At 42.2% G+C, this 13,551-nt stretch overlaps 8 non-coding genes across 8 annotated transcripts; 2 read left to right on the forward strand and 6 right to left on the reverse strand.

The window, feature by feature from the left end:
* Window positions 1-1,989: 1,989 nt before the first annotated feature.
* trnah-gug lies at window positions 1,990-2,061 on the reverse strand. Its single transcript has one exon. It is a non-coding gene; the product is annotated as a tRNA-His (tRNA).
* A 342-nt stretch (window positions 2,062-2,403) lies between these two features.
* trnar-acg lies at window positions 2,404-2,476 on the reverse strand. Its single transcript has one exon. It is a non-coding gene; the product is annotated as a tRNA-Arg (tRNA).
* A 213-nt stretch (window positions 2,477-2,689) lies between these two features.
* On the forward strand, window positions 2,690-2,762 carry trnar-acg. The gene has a single exon. It is a non-coding gene; the product is annotated as a tRNA-Arg (tRNA).
* A 586-nt stretch (window positions 2,763-3,348) lies between these two features.
* trnah-gug lies at window positions 3,349-3,420 on the forward strand. Its single transcript has one exon. It is a non-coding gene; the product is annotated as a tRNA-His (tRNA).
* Window positions 3,421-5,220: 1,800 nt separating this feature from the next.
* On the reverse strand, window positions 5,221-5,293 carry trnar-acg. Its single transcript has one exon. It is a non-coding gene; the product is annotated as a tRNA-Arg (tRNA).
* A 3,264-nt stretch (window positions 5,294-8,557) lies between these two features.
* trnar-acg lies at window positions 8,558-8,630 on the reverse strand. The gene has a single exon. It is a non-coding gene; the product is annotated as a tRNA-Arg (tRNA).
* A 4,360-nt stretch (window positions 8,631-12,990) lies between these two features.
* trnar-acg lies at window positions 12,991-13,063 on the reverse strand. Its single transcript has one exon. It is a non-coding gene; the product is annotated as a tRNA-Arg (tRNA).
* A 226-nt stretch (window positions 13,064-13,289) lies between these two features.
* trnah-gug lies at window positions 13,290-13,361 on the reverse strand. Its single transcript has one exon. It is a non-coding gene; the product is annotated as a tRNA-His (tRNA).
* Window positions 13,362-13,551: the final 190 nt, after the last annotated feature.

Consider the following 13,551-nt stretch of genomic DNA (forward strand, 5'->3'; position numbering starts at 1 on the left):
ACTACTTATGTGTACTTTTATAGCAGAGCGAGGTCTATTTTAAAGGTTCCGTGTTTGAAGGAAAGTTGCACTAAACCAACGAGGAGCACTCAGCTTGGAATGGTTTGATTTCATATGCAGGGATGTAACGATACACTCAACTCACGATTCGATACGATTCAGGATTTTAACTTCCCGATACCACTTTCTCAGGATTTCTTTAACCGAGTGAGCAGAACAAATGACTGAAAAAATATTCCTTTGTTTCTATAAACTGCCCAAAACATCAGACAAACAATTAAACTAAAAAGATTACGCCTTGAGACGTTTAAAAACTGCATCACGATTCTTTTTTTTTTTTATCTAAACCGGTTGTAATCTTTACTAGGGATGCACAGAACCCAGATTTTTGGGGTTCGGCCGAATACTGAATCCACTGGTTAAGATTCTGCTGAATCCGAAAACCGAATACCGAATCCTACTCCCATTTTTTAGCAGTGACTGTCTCTCCTTTGCCGTACCTGAAGTTGCTGCATTCTGGCTCCTGTCTGGAGATTCCTTCGTGCACAACTCGTATTCTTTCGGATGTTTCGTACCAAATGTTGTAACAGCGGCCATGTTGTGTATAGTTTAGGGTCCTCGCCACCACCAGACCAATCAGCATTGAACAAATTGAACATGTAGCTGGACTTGAATGGCCTTCTTTTGACTGAAAGTTCTGCCAAACAACAACTTTTTCTGCTCACCAGATCCATGTCCACTTTCTCTCAGCCTGCTGCATTGAAAGCTCCACCTACGTAAACACCTTCCCGTAATCAACGGCGCCGTCACTACGGTGGTAAAAAATTCTAAGGTTCGGCAGAAACCCAAACCTGTCAAAAAGCCCAATATTCAGCCGAATCTGAATCCTGGATTCGGTGCCTCCCTAATCTTTACACATTTACATCCAGTTTGAACGGAGTCACGATGCATCGTTACATCCCTTTTTCATAGTGTAGATTGGACAATCAGCAGGGTTCATGCACAGGTTTGAAAAAAGTCTGGAAAGTAAATTGTATTACTTCTGTGTTGAAATGTTTTAGGGGGGGAAATGTGCTCTGAAAAACGGAGAGAGAGAGAGAGAAGTCTGAGAAGTGGGTGAAAACATAACCGAACAAGTATTATTATAACTGCAGTTATTGTTAGTTTTTATTATGACACTACTACATTTTCTTGCCGTGAGTCGGTAGAGAATAAAGATTAGATTTATGTTGTGTAAAAACTCTTTCTTTCCGCCGCCAAGTTTGATATCCTTGAGTTCATCACGTCTGTCTGTAGGGATTTCCTTTTGCAGAAAGTAATCTCTAGTTTTGTGCCTTCACTGTAAAAAAAAACAACAACTCTGTTTGTCTGTATAACACTGTGCAAAATGCAATACTGTGAAAATCTGGAATACTTTTTATGTTGAAACTTGTCGGTCTGTGTGATAATCATCCAAGATTAAAGAACAAACATGACACCAAGTTTATTACTGTATTTTGAGTTAATTTAAAGTGATTTTATTGCAAAAAGTTACCACTGAACTCAGGATAAAACTGTGAACTTTACATGTCGTTGTCGCAGATTTTGGTCCGGTATCAGTCATATCAGTTTGTGGCGCTTTTTCGATGCTTTACCCCCAATTTCCATCAACTGCGGAACGATAGGTTTCCGTTAAAGTCGATGTGTGTATTTCCACTGACTGCAGAACGGCTGCGTCCCAGCTCCAGTGGTCCGCAGCCCTCCGGAGAAGATACGCAGAGCTTCTATTTTTACAAAAACATCCGGTTAATTTTCAAAATAGAATACACCGTGCTCAGGACGGATCATATTTCCCTGCACTACAGCTTGAAAACACAGCACAGAGTGGTTTCCCCCTCTACTCCTCTGGATGGAAACTAACTGGTGGTGGTTCTGTGGTTCTATTCATGTATGTAAAATGAAGCAGAGGGTGGAGTAATTTAAAACAACAGAAAAGTAGCGTTACACAGCTGCCGTGACCCGGATTCGAACCGGGGTTGCTGCGGCCACAACGCAGAGTACTAACCACTATACGATCACGGCCACTTGGTACTGTAAGAGCCTCGTTGTTGTGATAGCATAGTTGGAACTCTGAATCCCAAATATACTGCTATTTCCTCTGTTTCCCTAATTGATGAGTAACAAATTCCACGGATGGTTTATCTAGCACTGCTGATTCTAGAAAAACAACAGAGAAAGCTTGATGAGATAAGATAAGCTGTGTTTGACTGAAATTGAAGGATTCAGAGCTGTTTTAGCACGTTGAAAGAATATTTACTCATCGTTTGGCTCTTTATAGATGTACATTTACTTTGATAGTACAGGTGATGTACAGGATTAAAGTTGTAAATGAGGAACAAGTGATTTAATAGTTAAAGAGCAGTACGAGCTAGCCAGGAGTCGAACCTAGAATCTTCTGATCCGTAGTCAGACACGTTATCCATTGCGCCACTAGCCCAACATTCAGAGGTCATAGGGAGCAGCTCAGTTCTCACACCATTGTCTGTAAAGTAGAAACTGGACAGCTCAGGCTAAAAGTCCTGCAAGAGGCTCCATATTTTCAACTACAACAAAAATTTGACTGGCCTTCTATACTCTTGCCAACAAAGATCACCACTGTTTACATACAATGGTGTGAGAACTGAGCTGCTCCCTATGATCTCTGAATGTCGGGCTAGTGGTGCAATGGATAACGCGTCTGACTACGGATCAGAAGATTCTAGGTTCGACTCCTGGCTAGCTCGTACTGCTCTTTAGCTATTAAATCACTTGTTCCTCATTTACAACTTTACTCCTGTAAAACTGTCTATCAAAGTAAATGTACATTTATAAAGAACCAAATGATGAGTAAATATTCTTTCAACATGTGCTCCTCGTCTCTCGAACTCATCACCACCCCAACTTAGAAACACTGATTCATTCCCCAATTTCAAATTGCAACTCAAAACACATCTGTTTAAAACTGCCTATTCCACTTAATGTCAATTGCTCTTCCTCTTTTTGTTGTTGTTATTGTCGTATTCTTATTTTTTTGCTGTTTTTAAATGTCTCATGTATTACTGTACGGTGTCCTTGACTGCAGAGAAAGGCGCCGTAAAATAAAATGTATTATTATTATTAAAACAGCTCTGAATCCTTCACTTTCAGTCAAACACAGCTATCATCAAGCTTTCTCTGTTGTTTTTCTAGAACCAGCAGTGCTAGATAAACCATCCGAGGAATTGTCATTTGTTACTCATCAATTAGGGAAACAGAGGAAATAGCAGTATATTTGGGATTCAGAGTTCCAACTATGCCATCACAACAACGAGGCTCTCACAATACCAAGTGGCCGTGATCGTATAGTGGTTAGTACTCTGCGTTGTGGCCGCAGCAACCCCGGTTCGAATCCGGGTCACGGCAGCTGTGTAAAGCTACTTTTCTGTTGTTCCTTTGAATTACTACAACTTCTGCTTTATTTTTACTTTTTCAACAAGTGTGTTTATTAATTTTCAGAAAATAATCACACTACAACAAATAATACAGGTGCAAATCACAACTGTCACAGTAAGGCTCATCTTCAATAAAATAAACATAAACATGACAGGGCTGTAACATGTCATATTTGGCACAGTAAGTCAGCATAAGTCATCCTTAAGAATCACCGGTGGTCCAAATGTTAAGTTTTCCTGAAGTTATCCCAGAAAAGCACGTCAAATAAAACTAATCAAAGACAAACAGACGCATACTAAATACATAGCAATACTCTTTTGTTGGTGTTCGACACACACGGAGAGCATGCCGCCAATGCTTTCTTCCCCTCTAAGAACACCATAAAGGATCTCCACATATTGTCAAAGACAAGGTATTTACCCTTTAACGTAAAAGTGAGTTTTTCCAGTTCAAGACAGTCTGACAGTCCTGCAAGCCAGACATTAATACTTGGTTTGATAGTGGATCTCCAAGATTTGGCTATGGTATATTTAGCTTGTAAGATGCAGAAAGTAATCATAGATTTATTTGCCTTGCTGAGATTATGATTTATGGGAAAAATGCCAAAGATACACAGTTTGGCGTCAAATTATAGCTTTATACCTGTGACATGTAAAATCATATCCATCACTTCCCTCCAAAAAGGCTGGATTTGTGGGCAGTCCCATAGGCAGTGATATATAACGAGCCCTTTCTACCACATTTGTAGCACATGTCGGTATTATTGGGGCTGAATTTATCTAGCTGAGTTGGTGTTACATATGTTCTCATTATCCACTTATACTAATAATTTAAAATGGGTATTTACTGTTTGTGTTTGAGATTTTAAGCAAATCTTCTGCCATTCCTCAGTTGAGATTGCAGAGTTTAAATCCTCACACCATGCCAGTCTCTTACTCTCTGAGGAAACCTTTGATCCCTCCACGATTATTGCATAAAAACTTGACGTCAATCCCCTCTTAGGGTGTTGATGTGCTGCTATTTCTTCTATGCAGCTAAGAGTAGGTAGAGATAAAGATTTCTGTATCTTAAATATATAGCTTATCTGCAGGTATTTAAAGAAATGTTTTGGTGTGATGTCATACTTTTGCCTCAAATCTTCAAACGACATGAGAATGTTGTTGTTAAATTAATCAGCAATTTTACTTAGGCCTTTGTTTACCCAAATTTTGAAGCCCATATCTTGTTTTCCAGGTGTAACAGCGCTGTTACCCCAGATTGGTGTAAATTGAGACACCACAGGTATCTCACCAGTATGTTTATGAACCTCATACCATACCATAATTGAGTTTTTAACAAAGGGATTATGTGTTAACGTCTTTAATCCTTTTAAATTAGCTGAATATAAATATGAATTGAGTGGTAGAGGGGATGTCATGCTTCTTTCCAAACTCATCCAGGAACGTGGCGTCGTCAAATTTTAGTTGTAGTCGAAAATATGGGGCCTCTTGCAGGACTTTTAGCCTGAGCTGTCCAGTTTCTATCTATGTAAAATGAAGCGGAGGGTGGAGTAATTTAAAGGAACAGAAAAGTAGCTTTACACAGCTGCCGTGACCCGGATTCGAACCGGGGTTGCTGAAATTGAAGGATTTAGAGCAGTTTAAGCTCATGTTGAAAGAATATTTACTCATCGTTTGGCTCTTTATAGTTGTCAATTTACTTTGATAGACAGTTTGTACAGGAGTAAAGTTGTAAATGAGGAACAAGTGATTTAATAGCTAAAGAGCAGCACGAGCTAGCTAGGAGTCGAACCTAGAATCTTCTGATCCGTAGTCAGACGCGTTATCCATTGCGCCACTAGCCCGACATTCAGAGATCATAGGGAGCAGCTCAGTTCTCACACCATTGTATGTAAACAGTGGTGATCTTAGTTGGCAGGATTATAGAAGGCCAGTCAAATTTTAGTTGTAGTAAAACATATGGAGCCTCTTGCAGGACTTTTAGCCTGAGCTGTCCAGTTTCTATCTATGTAAAATGAAGCAGAAGGTGTAGTAATTTTAAGGAACAACAGAAAAGTAGCTTTACACAGCTGCCGTAACCCGAACTGGGGTTGCTGCAGCCACAACACAGAGTACTAACCATCAAATATCACCTGTCAATATCCAGTACCTATCGTGCCCTTTTGTGAATACCCCCTCCTGTGAGGTGCCCTCCACATTTGGGACAGATCACTCTGATCTTCCACAGGTGGTACGGCCAGACCCGTCGCCAGACCTCAGTCTTAAGGGGGGCATATGAAATACATGGGAGGGCACAATTATTATTAGCGTACAGTACGTATATTTATAATAATCATATACTCTTGTTATACTATTCACACGTAATCATCACGTTAAACATAACCAACAGCAATATGACCAGGTAGCCTATATAGCCTACAACACATTACATAGAAGCAATGTTATGAATATCCATAAAACACTTGACTATACAACATATTAGATGTAACACCAGAAGCATCTCTCAAACATTGCATTTTAAAGCAGTCAACAGAAGAATATGCATTGCTATGCATGTGCCATGAGACACACACGCACGCACGCGCGCACACACACACACACACACACACACACACACACACACGCACAGAGACTTTGAACCTACCGGTACTTTGAGTGGAGGCAGCATGTCCTCTCTTCAGTCCCTCCTGTCATTTGAAGCTGCATGCTTATTTAAGCCCTTGTCTGTAAATCTTAAACCCCTTAATGAAGAAGGTCGCGTCCGATGATACAGATGTGAATTTCCTGCAGGCCTAACAAAATGCGGGAGTCCTTTTCCACCCGAGTAGCCCTCGCGAAGCCAGTCCCTGTTCAAATACCAGCTAGAGGAAAATTATCGGTTTTTTTATAAAACCAAAATTTTGACTGGATATTTCCTCAACACAACCTGTTTGGGTTTGTCCGTCACACCCCTGATTCAACAGTTAGTTGTGCCCCAAATGCTGCCCCAGTCGCGTTGCACTTGACCTGCAGGTCCTGCCAGGCCCAGGGTCGGGCTCCAGGAGCTACTAGCATCAGGCTCAGACTGTCGTCCGGGGCTCCTTCTCCAACGACAACATCAGGAGGCGTCGGTTATGCGTTATCAATTTGGCAGAGGAGAATGTTGGTGGGCTTTTCAACCACTTACGGATATCCATGACGAACTGAAGGTAAGCCAGTAAAGCCAGCCTCATTCAAATTTCAAAAGTATGCGGTAACTGTTGAGCGGCTACACTGACGTGAGCTCACGTCGCGTAGTGCTAACTTTCTTTTTAGTAAGGCCGTGATAGGCTGTTGCAGTGTAGATTCCCATCAATCAAACAAAAATCACACCATTGTTTATTTATATTTTTAATGTTTTAATGATAAAGAATGCAACATTAATGCAACACAAAATTAGCAACTATGATAATATAAAATGAAAGTTTTTTAAGAGGTCTGTGCCTCAAGTGGGGGGGCACAAGCATTTTTGGGGGCGGGCCCGGCCCCCTATGGCCCGCCCATAGCGACGGGTGTGGGTACGGCATCCACACAAGAGGGCGGTGGCAGAAGAAACGTTCTGGAGTGGGGACCTGGTGGTAAATCAGGGATGGGGTAGGTGGATCATACCAGAGTTTCAGGTCATCCCTTAGACCAGGGGTCACCAACACGGTGCCCGCGGGCACCAGGTAGCCCCCAAGGACCACATGAGTAGCCTTTAGGCCTGTTCTAAAAATGAAAATTGAATATTGATATTATCTGTTTCCCACCTTGTTAAGTCATTGTTGATAATTATTATGAGAAATCATTAACATGACCAGTGTCCTCACATAGATGAGTATCATTAATCATTTATAATCATATATAACTAAGGCAAAAAGCAAATTTGTTATAAAAAGGTTGGTGACCCCTGCCTTAGACGCTGGTTCCTCAGGAGGGGGGCTGGCGTCTCCCTTAGAGATCGGGTGAGAAGCTGAGTCATCCGTGAGGAGCTCGGAGTAGAGCCGCTGCTCCTTTGCGTCAAAAGGAGCCAGTTGAGGTGGTTGGGGCATCTGGTAAGGATGCCCCCTGGGCGCCTCCCTAGGGAGGTGTTCCAGGCAGGTCCAGCTGGGAGGAGGCCTCGGGGAAGACCCAGGACTAGGTGGAGGGACGTCCAGCTGGGAGGAGGCCTCGGGTAAGACCCAGGACTAGGTGGAGGGACGTCCAGCTGGGAGGAGGCCTCGGGTAAGACCCAGGACTAGGTGGAGGGACGTCCAGCTGGGAGGAGGCCTCGGGTAAGACCCAGGACTAGGTGGAGGGACGTCCAGCTGGGATGAGGCCTCAGGGAAGACCCAGGACTAGGTGGAGGCACGTCCAGTTGGGAGGAGGCCTCGGGGAAGACCCAGGACTAGGTGGAGGGACGTCCAGCTGGGAGGAGGCCTCGGGTAAGACCCAGGACTAGGTGGAGGGACGTCCAGCTGGGATGAGGCCTCAGGGAAGACCCAGGACTAGGTGGAGGCACGTCCAGCTGGGAGGAGGCCTCTGGTAAGACCCAGGACTAGGTGGAGGGATGTCCAGCTGGGAGGAGGCCTCGGGGAAGACCCAGGACTAGGTGGAGGGAGCCCCCGGCAGGCGGGGGGGGGGGGCGGGGAGGGGGGGGCCGGGTAAGACCCAGGAGGGGGTGGGGGGGGTCTGGGGTGGGACTAGGTGGAGGGATTATATCTCCAACATGGCCTGGGAATGCTTCGGGATCTTTCATCTGTAAAACCGAATTGCCCCCTTGGGACTAATAAAGTTATGGGAATCTGAATCTGAATCAGAGCTGGCTAATGTGGCTCGGGAAAGGGAAGTTTGTGGTTCCCTGCTGGAGCTGTTGTCCCCGCGACCCAACACCGGATAAGCGAACGAAGATGGATGGATGGGATGGATGTTGATTCTAGAAAAACAACAGAGAAAGCTTGATGATAGCTGTGCTTGACTGAAATTGAAGAATTTAGAGCTGTTTAAGCTCATGTTGAAAGAATACTTACTCGTTATTTGGGTCTTTATACATGTATTTACTTTGATAGACAGTTTGTACAGGAGTAAAGTTGTAAATGAGGAACAAGTGATTTAATAGTTGAAGAGCTGTACGAGCTAGCCAGGAGTCGAACCTAGAATCTTCTGATCCGTAGTCAGACGCGTTATCCATTGCGCCACTAGCCCAACATTCAGAGATCATAGGGAGCAGCTCAGTTCTCACACCATTGTCTGCAAACAGTGGTGATCTTTGTTGGCAAGATTATAGAAGGCCAGTCAAATTTTAGTTGTAGTCGAAAATATGGAGCCTCTTGCAGGACTTTTAGCCTGAGCTGTCCAGTTTATATCAATGTAAAATAAAGTAGAAGTTGTAGTAATTCAAAGGAAAAACAGAAAAGTAGCTTTACACAGCTGCCGTGACCCAGATTCGAACCTGGGTTGCTGCGGCCACAATGCAGAGTACTAACCACTATACGATCACGGCCACTTGGTATGGTAAGAGCCTCGTTGTTGTGATAGCATAGTTGGAACTCTGAATCCCAAATATACTGCTATTTCCTCTGTTTCCCTAATTGATGAGTAACAAATTCCACGGATGGTTTATCTAGCACTGCTGATTCTAGAAAAACAACAGAGAAAGCTTGATGATAGCTGTGTTTGACTGAAATTGAAGGATTAGAGCTGTTTTAATAATAATAATATATTTTATTTAAATGCGCCTTTCTCGGCACTCAAGGACACCGTACAGTAATACATAAGACATTTAAAAACAGAAAAAAATAAGAATACAACAATAACAACAAGAGAAAGAGGCAGAGCAATTGACATTAAGTGGAATAGGCAGTTTTAAACAGATGTGTTTTGAGTTGCAATTTGAAATTGGGGAATGAATCAGTGTTTCTAAGTTGGGGTGGTGATGAGTTCGAGAGACGAGGAGCACATGTTAAAAGAATATTTACTCATTCGTTGGCTCTTTATAAATGTACATTTACTTTGATAGACAATTTGTACAGGAGTAAAGTTGTAAATGAGGAACAAGTGATTTAATAGCTAAAGAGCTAGCCAGGAGTTGAACCTAGAACCGTCTGATCCGTAGTCAGACGCATTATCCATTGCGAACTAGCCCGACATTCAGAGATCATAGGGAGCAGCTCAGTTCTCACACCATTGTCTGCAAACAGTGGTGATCTTTGTTGGCAAGAGTATAGAAGGCCAGTCAAATTTTTGTTCTAGTCGAAAATATGGAGCCTCTTGCAGGACTTTTAGCCTGAGCTGTCCAGTTTCTATCAATGTAAAATGAAGCAGAAGTTGTAGTAATTTTAAGGAACAACAGAAAAGTAGCTTTACACAGCTGCCGTGACCCAGATTTGAACTGGGGTTGCTGCAGCCACAACACTAACCAACCACTAACCAGTACTAACCTCTGTACCAGGGGTGTCAAACGTACGGCCCGGGGGCCTGATCAGGCCCGCAAACGGGTTTAATCGGGCCCGCGAGATGATTTTGTAAAGTATAAAAATGAGCTGCAATTTTTCAATAAAATAAACTGCTGTTCCAATTGCGTCCACTGGATGGTGCAATAGCAATTGTGTTAAGCAAGCAAACTGTTTATAGCGGGGCAGAGCAAGCAGGTCGAGCAAGTGCAGCCAGTTCGGATGGGCTACTTTGTTTTGCCCGCGATATTTACTACGGCTTCTACTTTTAACATTATGTGCTTTGGCACCCTCATTGCCCCAATATGTCTCTGTCAAAGAAGAGAAAAGTGGAGGCAGAGTGCAGAGTGTTCCAAGAAAAATGGTCATCCTCCTATTTATTCACGGAAGTGAATGGGAAAGCTGTGTGTTTGGTGTGTTCACAGCATGTTGCAGTGCTGAAAGAATTTAACCTTTGTCGCCACTATGTGAGTCTTCATGCCGACAAATATGACAACTTTCAAGGACAGCGGAGAAGAGAGAAGGTGAATGAACTGTTGGAGGGTCTGAAGAAACAGCAGCCTGTGTCGAGACATCAGTGACGCTGCAGTGAAAGCTAGCTACCTCATTGCTAATGAAATCGCAGTGGCTTCAAAACCATTTGGTGAGGGTGAATTTGAAAAACATGCATGATGAAGGCAGCGGAGATTGTGTGCCCTGAAAAGCGCCAGGCTTTCGCAAATATCAGCCTGACAAGAAACACAGTTGCAGACAGGATTTCCGATCTTTCAGTGGATTTGGACAGCCAGTTGAAGCAAAAAGTAAAGTCATTTATTGCGTTTTCAGTTGCAGTTGATGAAAGCACGGACATTACAGATGACTACGGATGATAGCTGTACTCCTGTACAAACTGTCTATCAAAGTAAATGTACATCTATAAAGAGCCAAACGATGAGTAAATATTCTTTCAACGTGCTTAAACAGCTCTGAATCCTTCAATTTGTCAGACAGTTATCATCGATTTTTTTTGCTTTTTTTTTTTTTTTTTAGAACCAGCAGTGCTAGATAAAATCCATCAAGGAATTGTCATTTATTACTGATAAATAAACAGAGGAAATGGTAGTATATTTGGGATTCAGAGTTCAACTATGTTGTCATAACAGATTATTTAGTTATTTTTTGTGGTCGTATTAACCCGGTTCGAATCCGGGTCATGGCAGCTTTGTAAAGCTACTTTTCTGTTGTTCATTTAAATTACTCCACCCTCTGCTTCATTTTAAATACATGAATAGAACCACAGAACCACCACCAGTTAGTTTCCTTCCAGAAACTGAATGAAGCAAAAGCCTCCGTGACCCGGATTCGAACCGGGCTTGCTGCAGCCACAACGTGGAGTACTAACCACTATACGATGGTTTATCTAGCACTATAGATGTACATTTACTTTGGTAGACAGTTTGTACCAAGGGGGTAAGTGAGCCTCTGCAAAGTGTTCCTCCTATGGCCTGAGCTGTCCAGTTTCTATCAATGTAAAATAAAGTAGAAGTTGTAGTAATTTTAAGGAACAACAGAAAAGTAGCTTTACACAGCTGCCGTGACCCAGATTCGAACCGGGGTTGCTGCGGCCACAACGCAGAGTACTAACCACTATACGATCACGGCCACTTGGTACTGTAAGAGCCTCCTTGATGTGATAGCATAGTTGGAACTCTGACTCCCAAATATACTGCTATTTCTTCTGTTTCCCTAATTGATGAGTAACAAATGACAATTCCTCGGATGGTTTATCTAGCACTGCTGGTTCTAGAAAAACAACAGAGAAAGCTTGATGATAGCTGTGCTTGACTGAAAGTGAAGGATTTAGAGCTGTTTTAGCACGTTGAAAGAATATTTACTCATCGTTTGGCTCTTTATAGATGTACATTTACTTTGATAGACAGGTTGTACAGGAGTAAAGTTGTAAATGAGGAACAAGTGATTTACAGTTTTTTTCGATTGCTAAACGACAGTGGGCACAACTGGAGTCACATGTGCAAAACTCTAACTACAGTCTGCACAGCAGCAGTTCATGTAGACCAGACTCTAGTTCGTTTTTCATTGCTTGAACACAGTTTTCAAAACTCTACACACTTATCCCATGACTTTAACCACAACGTGCACAACACTGTAGATTTACAGCACTTTGTTCAGATGCTAACACACTGCTGTCAAAACTGTTAACCACACATTCAAAACAGAATAGACTGGTGCCTATCAAACACTGCTGATTGCAATTTTAGCTGAAAGCCTAAGCAGGTGTCTTGTTTTAGACTAATTAGTGAACATATATGGTATTTATACAGAGAAAGATCAGAAAGACTTTTATTGTGTACAAACACTAAATAAGAATGAAACAATTCTACACTGTACCGTTTGAGAGAAACGGGTAAAAGAGCAAAGATACCAACATGTCCAGGTAAGATGTCTGAGGTTATATACACAGCTATAAAAAAAAAGTGAAAAACACTATATCTTTACAATAGTAAAACTGCGTTCTTACTGTTTTTCAGAAAGTAGTGGAGGTGAAAGCAATAGAAACACCACATTCATTTGTATTTAGAGATGATGAAGACATCCAGTGTGATGAAGAAAACTCGCCACATGATGCTGGAGAGAGGCAGGATTAGTCACACTATTCGTTGGTACTGTTACGTATGTACCTTTGTACAAAATACTTTATTGAAGAAAACTGCTGATTTTCATTCCTTCTTGTTTACCTTATGTAAAAATTGGTATGCTATACAATCTATATTTTTTCCTTAAATAAACTGTTGAGTAGTGTCAAGTCACTCAAATTTTTCAAACTGTAAAGATGAAAAAGTTTGTAATTTGTGTATTGGTGTTTGATGCTAGTGTTTTTACCCTCAGGGTGTTCTGAGTGACAGTGTGTGTTATCTCACTGAGGCCTGTGCATAGTGTTTGAGACGTGTGTTAAGAGTTGTGTTGCTTTGAATGAGTTTTGCAGGTGATATGAACTGTTTAGTTCAGGTGACTGTAGGTAGTGCAGACTGTAGTTTGAGTTTTGCACATGTGACTCCAGTTGTGCCCACTGTCGTCTAACAATTGGAAAAAACTGTATCAGCTAAAGAGCAGTACGAGCTAGCCAGGAGTCGAACCTAGAATCTTCTGATCCGTAGTCAGACGCGTTATCCATTGCGCCACTAGCCCGACATTCAGAGATCATAGGGAGCAGCTCAGTTCTCACACCATTGTATGTAAACAGTGGTGATCTTTGTTGGCAGGAGTATAGAAGGCCAGTCAAATTTTAGTTGTAGTCGAAAATATGGAGCCTCTTGCAGGACTTTTAGCCTGAGCTGTCCAGTTTCTATCAATGTAAAATAAAGTAGAAGTTGTAGTAATTCAAATGAACAACAGAAAAGTAGCTTTACACAGCTGCCGTGACCCGGATTCGAACCGGGGTTGCTGCGGCCACAACGCAGAGTACTAACCACTATACGATCACGGCCACTTGGTACTGTAAGAGCCTCGTTGATGTGATAGCATAGTTGGAACTCTGAATCCCAAATATACTGCTATTTCCTCTGTTTCCCTAATTGATGAGTAACAAATGACAATTCCTCGGATGGTTTATCTAGCACTGCTGGTTCTAGAAAAACAACAGAGAAAGCTTGATGAGATAAGATAAGCTGTGCTTG

Source organism: Perca fluviatilis, chromosome 19 (assembly GCF_010015445.1).
Source record: "Perca fluviatilis chromosome 19, GENO_Pfluv_1.0, whole genome shotgun sequence".
NCBI classification, from domain to species: domain Eukaryota; kingdom Metazoa; phylum Chordata; class Actinopteri; order Perciformes; family Percidae; genus Perca; species Perca fluviatilis.